At 44.9% G+C, this 17,520-nt stretch overlaps 1 long non-coding RNA gene across 7 annotated transcripts in view; it reads right to left on the bottom strand.

Annotated features, from left to right (window-relative positions):
* Nucleotides 1–16,891, bottom strand: part of LOC128103629 (uncharacterized) — a 308,429-nt gene extending 291,538 nt beyond the window's left edge. For all 7 annotated transcript variants that reach the window (XR_008215742.1, XR_008215748.1, XR_008215743.1 and 4 more), the window contains exons 1-2: nt 16,679–16,891; nt 14,866–15,128 (exon numbers count right to left, since the gene is read on the bottom strand). This is a non-coding gene — a long non-coding RNA (uncharacterized LOC128103629). The remainder of the gene's footprint in view (nt 1–14,865; nt 15,129–16,678) is intronic.
* Nucleotides 16,892–17,520: the final 629 nt, after the last annotated feature.

Genomic DNA, 17,520 nt, shown 5'->3' with positions numbered 1-17,520 from the left:
TCATGACTTTTTTTTTGCCTGCGATGTTTCATTTTGGTAGTATTGCAGACTGAACCGAGGGCCACATACGTGCCAGGCACATGTTCTACCCCTGAGCTACAACTCCAGTCCATTCTTAAAATTGTGAGTCAAGCTCTCACTACGTAGCCCAGGCCAGCCTTGAACTCATGGCTCTCTTGCCTCAGCTTCCCTAATAACTGATAAACGACCTCCTCAAAAGACTGGATCTTAACGTGCAACCTATCCTTGGAAATATGAGGAAATGGGAGCTGGAGCAGTGGCCAGGGGTGTGTGTCTGTAACCACAGCTACTGCAAGGTAAGACAGATTTTATTGTTGTTGTTTTTCTGGTTTTGCTGTGTTTCTAAGCTGGGGCCTGTCTTTTCACAGCTGAAATGAACAGCTACCTTAAATCCTGAGAAGCAGACCTCGTGGCTCACACTTGCAATCTCAGCTCTCAGGAGGGTAAGGTTATGAACTGAAGGCCATCCCAGGTTACAGAGTGAAGCCCGAAAGACACAGAAGGGTCTCCACTGCCACAAAGTAGTGTATAACAGAGCAGGCGACCATTGGGTGTGGACATGAGCTCCTCAGACCTGCATCAGCCTCATTTTCGCCCTACATTCAGAGGTGCTATAAAAGAAATGGCAGGTGAGCTGAGCAGTGGAGGCACGAGCCTTTAATCTCAGCACTGAGAGGCAGAAGCAGGTGGATCTCTAGTTCAAGGCCAGCCTGGTATACAAAGCGAGTTCTAGGAGAGCCAGGACTACACACACACACACACACACACACACACACACACACACACACACACACACACACGCACACACAGATGATAGATAGATAGATAGATAGATAGATAGATAGATAGATAGATAGATAGACAGACAGACAGGAAAAGAAAAGAAATGACAGGCGCCCTGTAAGATTTGCAATTCTACTTTCACTGAGCAGTTTACCAAGCACTCTGAGCTATCAGGAAGCACAGATGGTACATCCCTTCTGATGGGCACATATTAACTAAAGGATAGAATCTTTCCCTCTTTTCCTACCACCTCCAGGAACCAGAGACAACTTCACTTCAAACACATTCTATAGATTCCTTTTAATGAGAGTTCTGCGGATTTAAAAAAAAAAAAAACAGAAACAAAATAAAAGCTAGTGGAGACCTCAATTCGACATCCAAGCAGTTAGAAAAGAAAAAATAAATTAATAAAAACAACAAAGCAGTTAAGCTTCAGACAGGGCCAGGTTACAGATGCTGGTGTCCTTCCAAAAGGTATTCTCCATGGTTCTCCAAATGTTTTCAGACCCAGAGCCACTTCCCCTAAGCTAAATGAAAGTTGGACCCACTTTCATCTTGGTCAAACTTTGTATCATCAACATTAGTTGAGGACTAACACATAACAGCCATCCAATGATATCTGAATGACTGAATGTATAATAAAAAGGAAAGACGGATGTTTGGACACATGGATTGGGGGGAGGAAGGGGAGGATGAATGGGTAAGGGAGTGGATGGAAGGATGGAAGGAAGGATGGATGGATGGGAGGATGAATAGAGGGAGGATGAATGGGTAAGGGAGTGGATGAAGGGAGGGAAGAATGGATGGAGGAGTAGATGGGTGGATGGAATAGCAATCAAGGGTCCCAGGGAAGAAAAAAATGGGATGAAGAGAGAAAGAGAAATGAGAGCAAGAATGAAGAATGAACAGTATTTAAATAGTTCAAGTACAGCTGGGCATGGTGGCTCACACCTGAAACCCCAGCACTCAGGAAACTGAGGCAAGATGACCATGAGCTTGAGGCCACTCTGCGCTACATAGCAAGACCCTGAATCAAAAACAAACAACTGATAGGCGGTGGTGCTACACACCTTTAATCCCAGCCCTCGGGAGGTAGAGACAGACAGATCTCTGTGAGTTCAAGGCCAGCCTGGTCTACAAAGCAAGTTTCAGGACAGCCAAGGCTACACAGAGAAATCCTGTCTCAAAAAACCAAAACCAAAGAAACAAATAACACCAACCAGAGTTATGTCTGCCTAAAACAAGGGAAGAGCACAAAAGGCCAGGACAGACACAGCAAGTAGCAAGTTGTAGAATTTGCATAACTGACAAAATTAGTGGGTAAAAGGTCGTAGGATTGATGCAGAGACCATTGTCAGAAAACAAGATGGAGGACCAGCAAGACAGCTGTTGGTAAAGGTGCTTGCTGCCAAGCCTGAGAACGTGAGTTCGATCCCTGGATGCTACAGGGTTGAAGGAGAGATACTCACAAATTGTTCTGTGGCCCGTACAAGTGTGTCATAGTTTGCTAGTGCATGTACACACACACACACACACACACACACACACACACACACACACACACACAAAATTTATGTAATTAACATTTAAAAACAAACAAGATGGCATTATCTGGTGGAAGCACCAGTTGCTCAGGCTGAGCCCTTTTCCAAGGGTCGTGCTCACACCCTCAGAACTCAGGAGGCCATGTCACCAAGCCAGGAATTAGCGCTAGAGCAAGGACAGCATCCTTCCTGTCCTTGCTGGCTAATCCTGGGCAAACATTTGGCTGGAAGCCCACACGATATACTTAGGTACAGCAGTTGGATCATGAGAGTAAAGTAAGAATTTTTAAATTTGGCTGTAGGAGTCAAGCAGAAATTGACAAGAAAAAAAAAAAGATGTAAGAAAAACATTCTATGAACTTTCACCCAAATTCCCACACTGAGACAAAAGCTGCACATTAATTCAGAGAGAACCAAGGTTTATTTACCCTAAGATAAAATGACAGTGAACTTCCCTTATCCTTTGAACCACACTGATCTACAAAATAAAAGTAGCTGAAAATTCTTGGTCGTATCAGTGTCTCCTTTATTCTGACCATCAGCATTCCAGAAGAGCTCCTGGTGAAAGCTAATGCAGAAAGTCTCACTGGTAATGAACTCCTCATGGGGTCTATCACCTACGCTCATGAGCCTTTGGGTACTAACCCCATCCTGTAGCTCGGGGCTGAACTTCTGCACTGCCATATTTTTCTTAAAAGAAGCCAGGAAGGGAATACCAAGAAGAGCAGCAGCTTGTGGTGGGGCTGAGGAGAAAAGGCCGCGTACACAGGGCCACTATGATAAGCCTGAGGACACAGCCTGCCTCTGGGGGCCCCAACTTCTAGACTTCTTCCTTACACCTCTTATTTACCTCCTGGTGATACAATGTGCAAAGAGCTTAAAATGCACTCTGACAGCCTGGCTCACTCATTGGAACATCTAAGCATCACCTTTTGGGCCAGAGAGGAGGTGTGCAAAGATAGGTCCAGGCTACAGCGCACCTCAGTGATGAGGAAGCATTTGCGTAGGCTGCGGGAGTTCTGCTATAGCATCGTGAAGACACTTCAAGTTCTCTCTTCCTCCTAGTCCAGGGTTGAAAATAAAGGGCTCAAAGAGTGAAGGACACCACATTACTGTCAGATTGACTGAGACAGGGACCCAGACCCAAGAGAAATGGAGTAAATCGCAGACTTGTGGGTCCAATCCTGCTCTGGGTTTTTAGAAAAGCCCTATTCCCATTTGCAGTTCGGTCTCACTGTCGGGTCGATGGGATTTAGAAGCGTCCCTATGCGCATGTTTCCAGAAAGGTTTACTTTAAAAACAAAGGCGCCGTAGGGTGGTGAATTCCAGAGTGAATGAAAAGCAGACAAGCAGCTGAGCAGCAGCATTGCCACTCTCTGCATCCCGACTGCAGGGGCAGTGTGGCCAGCTGCCTCACGCTCCTGTGGCCGTGCCTTCCCCACCGCCATGGACTGTATCCCTTTGCACTGTGAGCAGAAATGAGACTCTCCTCCCTAACGCTGCTTCTCCTTAGGAACTCTTAAAGCAATAAGAACAGTAACTGAATCACCCTACTAGACTGGAAAGCCTGGAAGACTAATAGGACCCCTCCAGGACCGAGGAGGGCAGGCACGAACCAGCAACTCAGCCTGCCTCTGATAGCTACATATCTGCTGCTTCCACAGCCATGGATTCAACCAACTTCATATGCAGAATATTCACAAAAGCATCCTGCATCTGTACCAAACATGCAAGTATTTCCCACATCATTATCCCCACATCATATAGCCACCGCATGTTACCACTGTGCTAGGGGCTGTGGGAAGCTGTGCTGCCCCATCTGACAAAGGTGCTTGAGAGACCGGGGGGAGGGGGGGGGTTGCTGGGGGGGGGGTTGTTCCTGTTGTTTTTTAATTGAGACAGGATCTCACTATGCCTTTTAATTCAAGCCTTAGCTTCCTGAGTGCTAAGATTTGGATACGTGTGATAACACCTTCCCTACCTATACAAGGGACATAAGCATCTTTGGATTCTGGTATCAAGGAGGTCATAGATACTGAAGGAATCATGTGTCTGTGTGTGTGTGTAAGAGAGAGAGAGAGAGAGAGAGAGAGAGAGAGAGAGAGAGAGAGAGAGAGAGAGAGAGAGAGAGAGAAGGTTGGAGCTGTAAGAGTTGGCTAATGAGGCTAACTGTGCAACTGCCTACAGCTCATTGGACATCTGACTTGAAGAAAAAAGTGAGAAAAATAATCCCCAAATCACTGTTCATGTAGCCCAGGCTGATCTCAAATTCCCTATGTAGGCTGATCTTGAACCTCTGATTCCTGGCTTCCTCCTCCTGAGTGCTGGAATCCCAAGTGTGCGCCACTGTATACTGCTCATGCTTTTTTTTTTTTTTTTAAATAATGTCTCCTAATTATTAAGAATTTTAACTTCATATTCATTTCCAGAGTCTTCCATTCCACCCTACTGGTCATAAACATAAACCCACCTGCTCTGGAACTTTTCAGCAAATCAGCTGAACATGGGTGTTATCTACATCTGGTAGACTTCCCCATCTTCGGAGCCCATGATAAATATTTAAAGGATTGCAAAAGAGAGAGCCAGCCGGGGATGTAGTTCAGTTAGAGTGCTTGCCTAGTATAAGAAAAGCCCAGGGTACATAGCAATCTTTGGCAGCTCATGATCTGGACATGGCAGTCCTTGCTTGTAATCCCAATACTTGAGCATCAGAAGCAGGAGTATCATAGGTTCAAGACCATCCTTGGCTACATAGCAAGTTTGAGGCTAACGTGGGATACTTGAGACCCTTGTCTCAAAAATAAATTAAATAAATAAATAAAATTATTTAAAAAAAAAAAAAGAGCAGACTTAGTGACTTTGATCTGTAATCCCAGCACTAAGAAGACAGGGACAGGAAGATTGTCACAAGTTTGAGGACAGTCTGGGCTACAATGTAAGTTCCAGCCTTACCTGAATTACAGTGTAAGACTACCTCAAAAATGTTAAGGCAAAGAAAATCATTTATTTTAAAAAACCAATCTCCAATAATTGCTCTCACATTGCTGCCAAGCTGTCTGACACTTCACCTGCTCTAAATATCTTATCTTAAGCCAAGGATTTGAGCCTGTGAGCTTGCATGCCTCAAGATTGTGAAAAGCTGTTACTGGGATACCAAACGTTACACATTGCCTCATCAGAGAGGAATGCTGGGGCTTGGCAACTGCCACTGGTCACCTCCCAGAGCTGTGCTTCTCAGTTAGTTTACACAGGTTAGTTCTCCAAAATTAATTTTTGATCTTTGTATTTGGCTTTAGTTGGTTGGAGGGTTGGTTTTTTTGAGGTAGGGTATATCATGTAGCAACTGAGGCTAGCTTATTACTCTGGATTATCCCACCCCCATCTCTCAGGTGCTTAGATTACAGGCATGTATCAAACCCTACCTCCACCCTCATCCCCACTCCCACCTCTACCCCTGCCTAGTTCTCCCAAATGCTTAATGGGATCATCTCAAACACTTTAATGACCTGATTCTAACAGCATGGACGGCTTCTCTGTGAGTTTGGACCTAAAGTTTAAACCAAACTGTTTCTTGTGCAGAGAACATAACTCTCTTTTTTATGTTTGGGTTAGCAGCACACTGCACTGGGTCAAAGCCCTCCATGTGATGGCTGGTCACCTACTTCAGTCTATTCTGCTCTGACAACAGACAGGGACAAGCATTACAGACCTACTGAGGTCTAGGGACTTTGGTGGCCAAGCTAAACCTCACTGCAGTCCCTATGAGTGACTATTTTGTCCTGGGCTCCACGGTTATGCTGGGAAGTTTGCTCATGGATGTTTCTCACTCACAAAGTTAATAAAAAGCAGAGATGTGGAAAAGTCGAACCTTTATCCATTGCTGCCAGTAACTCCAAAGCTGTAACATGACTGGTGATTTAAGTCAGAATGGTCCCCATAGGCTCACAATTAAGATGGATTAGAAAGATTAGGAGGTGTGGCCTTGTTGGAGGAAGTGTGTCACTCTCTCTCTCTCTCTCTCTCTCTCTCTCTCTCTCTCTCTCTCTCTCTCTCTCTCTTTCTCTCTTTCTCTCTCTCTCTCTCTCTTTCTCTCTCCTCCCTCCCCCTCTCTTTCTGCCTGCAGATCAGGATGTAACTCTCAGCTACTTCTCCAGCACGATACACCTGCTTGCATGCCACCATGTTTCCCACCATGGTGATAACAAATTAACCCTCTGAAACTGTAAGCAAGCACCTGGTTAAATGCATTCTTTTATAAGAATTGCCTTGGTCACTGTCTCTTCACAGAAATAGAACAGAGACTAAGACCCAAACTTAGGAAAGAATTTCTTTAAAGTTTCATATAATTACTGTGCCACCCACCAATTCAACACCTAGGTATTTACTCAAGAGAAATGAAAGCATCTCTCCATGCAAACACATGGATAAATGCTCACTGCAGTACTACTCGAGATTGTTAAACATTGAAAACAACTTGCCAAGCAGTGGTGGCACACACCTTTAAACCTAGCACTCAAGAGGCAGAGGCAGGTGGATCGCTGTGAGTTCGAGGCCAGCTTGGTCTACAAAGCAAGTTTCAGGACAGTCAAGGCAGTTAGTTATACAGAGAAACCCCATCTCAACCAAACAAACAAACAAACAAAAAATTAGAAACAACTCACATAGCCATCATTGGGTTAACAGGTCACAATGGAGTAAGCATGTCCTTATGGTGGAATTGCACTTAGCAGTCAAAAGAAACAGAGTACAGATAAATGCCACCACATGGATGACCTCCTTAGTTCTACAGCAAGCCCCCAAAGTCAAATTACCAGTAGTTGTATGAATCCATTTCTATGAAATGTTGTAGAAATCTATAGAGAGAGAAAGATTAGTAGTTGCCTGGGCCTGGTTATTAGGGACAGACATTGCCAATAGATACAGGGGATCTTTAGGTAAAAGGACTTGAAAACAGTATTGGTGGCAGGTACACTAATATGTGTTTTAAAGTATATGACATCCACACCAGCAAGTTGGCTCAGCAGGTAACCCCTATTGCCATCAAGCCTAACAACTTGAGTCAGATCCCAAGGACCCACATAGTAGGAGAAAGTACTCCCCAAAGTTGTCTGTTGGCCTCTGCATGAACACACACACACACGCACACGCACACGCACACGCACACGCACACGCACACGGTGTGGGGGATGTAACTTTAAAAAATACCAGTAGATACGTATCATCTGCAATATCTCAGGCAGCCAACGTAATACAAAGCTATCCCGTTAGGATTTCTGGAACAGCCTTACTCTGAATTACTTCAGTGAGAAATCCAAACACATAACAAAACAAAAATAAAATATGTAAACCAGGCTGCCTTCAAATTTACTCTCTTCCTGCCTCAGCCTCAGAAAGCTGGGATTACATGCACATGCCACCACACCCAGCAAACCCTTGCTTTGTAAGATCTAAATTGGGAGGCTTCTTACTTGATTCCAAAAGCTTCCTGACAAATAGAAACCCAAATGCTGAACTCAGAGCATCAGTGGCAGCGGGTGACTCAGACAAACCTCCGTTCAATGACGACAAAAAAAAAATAGAATTTTTAAAACATGTATCTGTGGTAGTGTATCTATGTTCAGACAGGTATGTTCTAACGACATTGTCCATGACGCCACATCATAATCACTCTGTTCAAACTCAATTTCAGTCTGGCATGGTGGCATAATGCTGTGATCCCAGCACTCAGGAGGCAGAGGCAGGAGGGTCACAAGGTCAAGTCTAGCCTGTGCTACAGTAGACACCACCAGAAACAAAGAAACAGGTCTGGGGAGATGGCTCAGTTGGTAAAGTCCTTGCCTTGAAAGCCTAAGGACCTGAGTTCCACACTCAGAACACCCACTCCCACAACAGAAATTCACAAGGGGCCATTGTGATCACAGCGCTGGAAAGAGACGGGCAAGTCCGTGGTGCTGCTGGCCAGCCACGCCTATCTGGGAGTCCAAGGCCAGTGAGTGAGAGATTCTGTCTCAAAACAAAACAACCCAAGAAGGATGACACCTGAGGAACAACATCCCAAGTTTGTTCCCTGGTCTCCACATACACAAGCGCACATGTACCTTCACACACAAACATGTACACACACACACACACACACACACACACACACACACACACACACACACACATCAAAATGAAAATCTCAAAAAGTTCGTCTCAGTTTGAACTAGCCCTTGTCACTGTACCACATGATGTTCCAAATTGCAACATTCCCTCCAACTTGAAACATTTGCTCCGGGGAGTAAACAGTGGCTGAAAATGGAGACTGAGCCGCCAAAGTGCAACAAAAAGATGTTAGTACTGTGGAGCTGCCTGCAAGAGGCAGAGGGAGCGCCAGGCTTGCGGCTTCCTCACCTTGGGCTTTTCTGGTAATGCAGCTGCTTTTGAGTTGTCCCCGCTGCTTGTAAGTAACCCCTCACTCATACTCCTGCTAGTAACCCACTTAAAAAAGGCATTGGTTCACCAAACTGGACCTTGGTTCAATTGTTACTTTGGTCTATTGTGGACTGCCTTTCTGGAGTGAACCGACCTGGATGCTGTGTCTCCCCTGGAACAATCTGTCACACAGCGTCACTTGCTCTATCACCTATCCACTTGGTTCTCTGCTCAGCAGGAACCAAGGGGCTCCCAAACCCTCATGTCATCCAGGTATCACATCTGTTGTCTCAACCTTCCAAGCTTAAAATAGTCTTTGTTCTTCTGAAAACATGTCCATAAGCGGTGCATGTTCTAAGGTCTGGAGGTGCAGTGATATATATTTACATATATACACACATACACATATATATGTACATATACATACATACACACAAATACATACATACATACACACACATATATATATACACAAATACATACATACATACATACATACATACACACACATATCACACACACACATATATATATATAGTGTGTGTGGTGTGTGTGTGTGTGTGTGTGTGTGTGTGTGTGTGTGTGTGTGTGTGTGTGTGTTTTAGGCCAGAGGTCAACTCTGAGTGTCACTCCTCAGGCATTGTCCATCTTGGGTTTGTGTTTCATTTTGTTTTTGAAGGCAGGGTCTCTCATTTTCCTGGAACTTACCAAGGAGGCTAGGCTAGCTGGCCAACAAGCCCCAGGGCTCGGCCCCTGTCTCTACCTCTGCCAGGATTCCCAAGGCACACTAGCACACCCAATTTGTTTTAGGTGAGATCTTGGTATCACACTCAGGTCTTAAGTATTTTGCCAGCTGAGCCATCTCAGCAGTCCCTGAAGTGGTAAAGGCATGTGTGTAACAGGCCAAACCACTGAAAAGAAATGCTCTTCCTCCATCGGCTTCCCTGCTTCTAAATGTGGGCTCGTACAACTCCGTGCCTCCACATCTTTGCCATCCACACTCACTCCCTTGATGAACTAACTCAACCTCCCATGGCAATAGCACTAATGTCTCCCAACTTAGAAATCTCCATCTCTAGATGGCTGTCTTGAAAACATGACTTGTCTCTCAGACAGCTTAGCTGCTTTAAAGGTGTCTATATCTTGGGCTGGGAAGATGGCTCACCGGGTAAGAGTGCCAGCTACTCAAGTGTGAGAACCTGAGTTTGAATTCCCAGAACCCCTGTAAAAAGCCAGGCACAGCTGTGTGTTTGGTTTCCTGGCCACCAGTGCAACTCCAGGTTCAGTGAGAGACCCTGTCTTAAGAGAATAAGGTTGAAGGTGATGATAGAGCAGGGTACAAGGTGTCCTCTTCTGGCCTCTAGTTCACCCTCACCTTGGTTAAGGACTTTCTGCCTCCTCTTGGGCTCAGGCTGGAAGTCTTAGAATCCTATGTATCTCCTCTCTTCCTCTATCTTCCATCCACTATACCAGGACAACCCTCCAATTTTAGCTCTAACATATACCAAGGATTTGGCTCTTACCCACCCCGACCCTCTAGGCTCCCTCTACCTTACTGTTCTGGCCACCATTTTGGCAGCAGGATAAGTACAGTAGCTTTTGAGGGTCTCCCTGGTTCCATCTTACACATCTTAGCTCTGGCCTTAATCCCTCAACCAGAGTCACTCTGTGGCAACTTCAGTGATGTCAGGTCATACGATGTCTGAAACTCTTCAGCGGCATCCTGTCCCCTTGGTATAAACTGTACCACTCTGTCCTCCAAGGCCCCTTGCTATCTGTCCACATTCCTGTTTCCTCCCATACTTCATCTCACTACTGTCTCCTGTGTGCCCTCCACTCCCCCTGGCTTTGCCTTGACAAGTCAGGCTCTTGTCCCTGCCTCAGCCTGGATGCCTGCCACCCTGCTAGGAGGAGCTTTCCTTTCCTCCCTTCCTATCCTCCCTCAAGGTTAGCTTCCTGATAAGGCCATTCCTGAGCAGCCTGCAGAAAACAGCAACCTCTCCCCTCTCACTCCCATCTCCCTTCCTGCTTCGTTTTTCTCAATAGTAACATCCTCCTTTGAATGTATATTTTACTGTCGTCACTAGTAAGAGCTTCAGAAGTACAGGATTTTACCGATGATCTTCATACCTGTGTCCTGAAAGCTTGTAACATCACTCAGCACACAGAATGCACTCACAAGAGTAGTTGAAACAAGGAATGAGGAAAGGAGAGATGAACAATGTAGGCTTCCCAGATTCATGATATACCTCTAAACATCTGCATCTTTGACAATAATGGACAGGTGGCTGAGGGTGTAGCTCAGCCCAGCAAGCACCAGGCCCTAGGATTAATTCCCAGTCTAAACAACAATAGGCAGGAATGCCATCTAAGTTCTTAGAGATGGATGACATTATAAAAGTCAGCAAATCTGGTACTGAAGAGATGGCTCACTGGTTAGGAAAGCTTACTGTTCTTACAGAGATTCCAAATCCAGTTCTGAGCACCCACATGGGAGAGGGACTAAACCACCTATAACTCCTCTTCCAAGGGCCCTAGTTATCTAACATCCTCTTCTGGTACCCTCAGGCATGCATAACATCAAACTCCGGAGTGTGTGTGCGCGCGCACACATGCACACACACACACACACACACACACACACACACACACACACACACACACACACGATAAATAAGTAAATGTAATTTTTTAAAAACAACTTTTTTACAAAGAAATCAAAGTAAATTTGGGGATACAAGTAGGTGTCTAGAAAAACTTTGAGCAAATCAATAAGCAGAGCTAAGACTCAGGGCCCAGCTCAGGACCCAGCCAATGGCTCACTCAGCTCAGGACCCAGCGAATAGCCCAGCTCAGGGCCCAGCAAATGGCTCAGCTACCAACCTCCCAGACTTTAAAACCAAAGCTGAGCAAACACTTTTCACTACTTGTGAAGTCTTTAGAGTCACCATTTGCAGACAGCACAGGTGAACAGTCAAACCTGCTTCCTATATGAGTTTATTAGGAACCGCCTGGGAATCGTTGTAAGCTAGGCGGATGCAGTCCTAGCCATGCTAAACGCCCAAAGTGTAAAACTCCAACTACTTTAAAGTAAACCTGGTAATAATTTCAATGACCAAAATACAGAGAAACTTTATGACATATTTCCAGCTATTAGTGGCTGGTGGGCAACTGACTAAATGAATGTTTATGACAGTTTTGAATATAATATTTTAGGAGATATTTTCCTACTTTAATATTCACATTTCATATTCTGTCCTACCCTAGCTAATATTATTGTTTCTAGGCAACTACCTGCTAATAGAACACAAATGAGAAGAAGCCATACCTTGGTATTTCTATCCGAAACTTCCTGAAGGATAAAAAGGGGTCTGTAATCTCTCTCCAGGTTAAAAGTCACATGCAGAAGGCACCACAACCTGCTGAGGCACAGATCTAGATGTACAGCTTCATTTTAGAAAGAACCCCTGTTCTACTGAGCACCATTCCTGCAAACCCTAAGTTTCTATTCAAATGAAGACCGTTCAGTAAAAACTGCACTCAGATGTGTGACAGCTCTTGACTTCCAGGTTGATAACCCATGAAGCCATTACTTTTATATTTTAGCTGATTAGTGAATAAATACTGGGGAAGGGGAGGGACAGGGTTCAAGACAGGGTTTCTTTGTAGACCAAACTGGCCTCGAACTCACAGAGATCCACCTGCCTCTGCCGCCCAAGCAGTGGGATAAGAGCGTGCACCACCACTGCCTGGCTTTTTTTTTTAGGCAGGGTCTCATGTAGATTGGGCTAGCCTCAAACTCAAATTGGTAATAAAAGATGACCTTGAACTTCAGATCCTCCAGGTGAGTGTTACAGTTACAGCCATGAGTCACACAACTAGATTAACATAGTTCTAGGCAAGCACTGACTGTGTGAACTGAGTTACATCTTCAGAAACCCCAAATTTTAAAGCGATCTCAAAGACCACTCATCATTAACAGCTTTCAAAGTAGACAATCGGAGTAAACTAGACAGGCAGGATGGCTCATCCAATAAAGGCACTCACTTATCACAAAGCCTGAGGACTTGAGTATGATCCCTAGCCAACTACAAGCATTAAGAATCAATCAATGGGCTCCTGCAAGATGTCCTCTGACCGCCACACACACATGCTGGCCCCAACACACAAAATAAATAAATAAAGGTAAAAACCAAAGACAGAATCTGAGTAAACAAATTCTAGAAGTCACTATCGTCTCAACTGACAGTCATTCTACCTGGGAATGAAGAGCCACTCATTCTAGGGTGAAGCTTGGTTCCTCAGCAGCAGCCTGGCTCAAAGCAGTGTTTAACCGGTGTTTGCTGAAGCAAATTAGTCTGCAATTGATTAGACAACAGAACTGGACAGAATATGCTCTTAAGAGAAAGGCATGCTCAAGCATGTGCACACTTCCTTCCAAATTAATTTTGATTATTTTAGTGAATAGTTCTGTTGGGCATGGTTTGTATTTTATAAGACAGTTAAGAAAGAAAGTTTGAGGCATTCAAACACCACTAATTCATTGTAGAAGCCAGTAACAGTACCATTAATTCATTAATTCTGAGCCCCATGTTATAAGTTTTTCAGACATATATGCTCTTGGGGTTCTCTTGTGATTTGTAGTGCTGGCAATTGAACCCAGGGTCTTATGCATGAACTCTAGGCAAGAACTCTACAACTGAGGGACATCCCCAGCCCTATATGTATGCTTCTCACAACACTCCTATGGGACAGGTGTTAGGATGCCTACTTTATAAATGACAAAACTACAGAAAACCCAAGAAAATCAAGCAACATAGGCAAGATATGACAGAGAGTAATTGCCTAGGCTGGGACTCATTCCAAAGCCTGTGTCTAAACCTTCGAGCCCAACACTGGGTGGCCATTAAACGAAATTCCAATACAGTAACTTCCGACGGGTAATACTCTTCTTAGGAGTGGCACGCTCCTCTCTGTGTCCAGAAAAGTATTCTGACAGATAAACTTTTGGTGAAACAGAGGGACCGCGGACACTTCTGTCTAGCACACTTTGCTGAAAGTCTACTCTGCAGCATTGAAACATAGTCATGAGGTTCCAACACCAGCCCTCTCTTGTTTAACAACTCGAAAATAAACTTCACAAGAAAAGATCTAAGTATCTAAGTTTCAGGAACGACTGAAGCACTCATCAAGACAAAGGACTTCGGAAGTTTGTTTAAACCTTCGTCTTACAGACGATAAAGAGAAGCTCGGGAAGGCTTGGAAGCCTAATTTTACACAAAACCAAAAATCACTCTATTTCACTCATATTGGGATAAAGCTATTTCCAATGAAATTTTTTATCCAAATTATGAGTTTCTAGAACAAACCACTGCTTCAACAGGGCAAAGAATGATATACGAAAGTAACCCTATATGATGCCATTGAGAAGATGAGAATTTTTAGTTGCATGCCCAGAAATGAACAGAAATGAACTGTAAAGCATTTTAAAAGGAATATAAAATCTTGGTAATCTGCCATGAAGAGTAGACAAAGCATCATGCCCTTTGATTATGGCATGGCCAAATCTTCCATTCTAAGAGAAATTGTTGCGCTTTGTCCTGATACCCTGCCATTAGAAATTCATTTATTTGGGACCACTTGTGGATTTTGTTTACCAAAATGAACTGTAAATATACAAATAATACAATAATAATAATAATAAAGATGATAGTAATAATGTAATTCAAGCTACATAAGTTCTGTTAAAATAGAATTATCCACTCTGGTATTTAAGGAGGAAATCAGCCACAAATAAAACAAGGACTGTTGGACACACTGGACCCATTGCTGACATAAAATATACATAAATCTACATGAATCAACATTCATTATATGTGCAGATATTGACAGACACATTGTAAAAAAATCAATAAACTTTCATCACACACACCCAAATCATCATCCTACTTGAGAAAAGAGCTACAAAACACAGTCCCCAAGAAGGAAACATAAAGTCATAAATTACTTGGTGAGGCAGCCACTCAAAACAAGGAGACAGGTCACCAGTGGCATTCAGTATGAGGCCCAGAATGAAGTGCTTGTGCGTGTCTAAGAAACATACCTTCTATACGTGGAGAATTCCCAGTCATCAAGCTGCAATAATCCACATAAGGAAAGCATTGTCCAAAATCCCAACAATTTAACTGAAGAAACTCCAAAGAAAGAAATTGATAGTATTTTGTCCACGGCTAACTTGCTGGGGTGGTGGCATCTCCATGCCACTGGCTGAGAAGTATATATCCAATAAGAACAATTCGAAGGCAGATCAGTAGGAAGCACTCTGGCCAAGCATGACATGACACTTGGAAACGCTGGTAATGACACCTATATAATTAGAATTTATTAAGGTGAGTTCACAGGCCAATCTATACACTCCCTTCCTGAAAGACTGTCATCATCTTAATCCATTTCAGTCTTTGACATGAAAATTCAAGGCTCCACAGCTCTGGCACCTTGCAGAATGGTCACTTTCAGAAGTTAAGGCTCTGTTTGGATGCTTCCTGGAGTTATGGACACTGGTTTGGGTTCGGGTGTTTCAGTTGTTTTGTTAAGAGTGGTTCCAAGAGCTTGGAGAGCACCTCCAGCAATTGGAAGACAGTAGAGAAGGTGATAAATTACCTTGGTATTTGGACCGATCCCACAAAACATACCTGAAGATGATGGGCCTGGTTTTCTGTTGCAGAATCAAGACAGCGTCATATTTAAAGACATCCGACAGATAAAGCCAACATTTGTCCTTTGGACAAACCCCAAATTAGGTCTCTAAGTTATCTTTTTTAGGTTCGCAAAGTGACCGGTAGAGATAAACAACTTTTGGAACGAAGTAGAAAAGCAGCAAAAGAAATTTCATATCAAGTGAAGATGTTGACTTACCAAGCAAGAACCAACCCAGAAGCTTTTGAAGTTAGAGGACTTGGGAAACAAAGTTAGGAAGCCAACCTTCACCACTAACTGGAGGGAACTGCGCTGCTTCCCCGCAGAGCGGAGACGAAAAGCCGCCGCTCTTTTTGGCGGGTGTGGCCCGATAGAAACAAAAGGTTAAAACACAAAAGGCGGGGCGGAGGGCTAGGTCAGGGGAGCTCTGCAGGCTCGTGGTCCCCTTTCTATTCAAACTCACTGAAATGGCGGGGGAGGGGGGGTCTCTACCACGGAAAAGAGGATGGATCCCAAGGATAGCAGTAGGTCATTCTGGGTGGGTCATAAAACTGAACCAGACCAGGGAGGTGAGGGGAGCGGACTCCGAACTGATGGTCCAGGCCCCATCCACTTCATCTGCGCAACTCTTGACAGTCTGGAACCTGTGGCTTCCACCACCGGACCCTAGCCACCAAGAAAACTTCCAGCATTCCTATCAATTTTCTAGAACCCCCCTTACCACCCAAACCCCTTCTGTATTCTATTGTTGCAAGCTTCATGTCTCCAGAGCGCTCGTCAGACAGTGAAGTTTGAAAACGCGTGAGGAAATGACCCCCACCTCTGCATCTCTTCCTTTTTCATGACCAAAGTCCGGGCTCGGGTGCGGGTGAGCCTAATCTAGTTCCCATCCTTATCAGAATGTTTTCCTCAAATCTACACTCACAACTGGAGGAAAGCGAGGCAGAGCCCGTTTGGATGCCCTTCTCCCCAGCCCCTCACCACTACCCCCCAAAGAAGCACATGAGATGACCGTGTTTCAAATTAAAAAAAAAAAATCTGTACAAGAGCCTTAAAGAACAAAAGAAAGGGAGAACCGGGGAAAGAGATACAATAAAAGAAAAGAAAAGAAAAAAGAAAGAAACAGTGAAACTTGGCTACTGGATCTACGACTTTGCCCTCGGAAGGGCTGGGAGCCTGGCGACCTGAAGGGAGCCGGGTAAACAGGACAAGTCACTCACCTTCTCCCCCACTTCGTCGCACTTTGAAGGGACATTGTTTCCATTGTTGCAGCCTGCGAGGCGCTGGGACACTTTTGCGCAGCCTGACAGCGGAGAAAGTCGCGTTGACAAAGTTGTGAGAGGGACATACCCAGGCGTCCAGGGAGCGGGAGAAGGAGTTCATCAGAGTTCCCCCTTTTGTTCCAAGTCCCAGAGCAGACAAAGAGGCGGAGAGCCGCGGCAGGTTTCTCCCTCTCACCCCTTCCTCCTCTCTCCCTCCCCTCCCTCCCCGCCCCCTCCCTCTCCCCGCATCTCCCGCCCCGCTCCAAGCCTTGGTGCGCAGCGCAGGCGGCTCTGTCCCCAAGCACCAGCAACTCAGTCCGGACCCTCTCTCCTTCTACCTCCCGGAAAACTTTGCCCTGGAGATGCGGTCCGGGTCCCTTCCCACACACCCTTTGAACACCCAGCCTTCAGTCTACGCTCTCACGCCCGAGGGAACTCTCCAAACTCATTGTTTCCGGGAGATGCACCTCTTTGTTTGCACTTTCCCTGCCAATCAGGGAGAGACACCTACTTTGGCAATGAGTTTCTGCCGTTTTTCAGCATCCCAAGAGACATAATGTGAAGGATCCAGGTCAACCCTTTAAGATAAGAGGTACAATCAGAGGTGGGGTTCAGAGGAGCCTCTCCATCCGCAATCCTCCACTCCTATTCATCTTCCTCCACCCAAAGGGCTGGGAGAATTCAAAGGCGCTGGGAGAATTCAAATGATGGGAAATTCTCCTCTTCCTCCCCCACCAGTGCCCACACACGACCCCAGGGAAAAGCACTCAAATTTGCCTGGCAGAGGCCAATAAGGGTAC

Source organism: Peromyscus californicus, unplaced genomic scaffold (genome assembly GCF_007827085.1).
Source record: "Peromyscus californicus insignis strain IS unplaced genomic scaffold, ASM782708v3 Scaffold_8__1_contigs__length_139910024, whole genome shotgun sequence".
NCBI classification, from domain to species: domain Eukaryota; kingdom Metazoa; phylum Chordata; class Mammalia; order Rodentia; family Cricetidae; genus Peromyscus; species Peromyscus californicus.
This window is presented reverse-complemented; position numbering and strand designations above follow the sequence as displayed.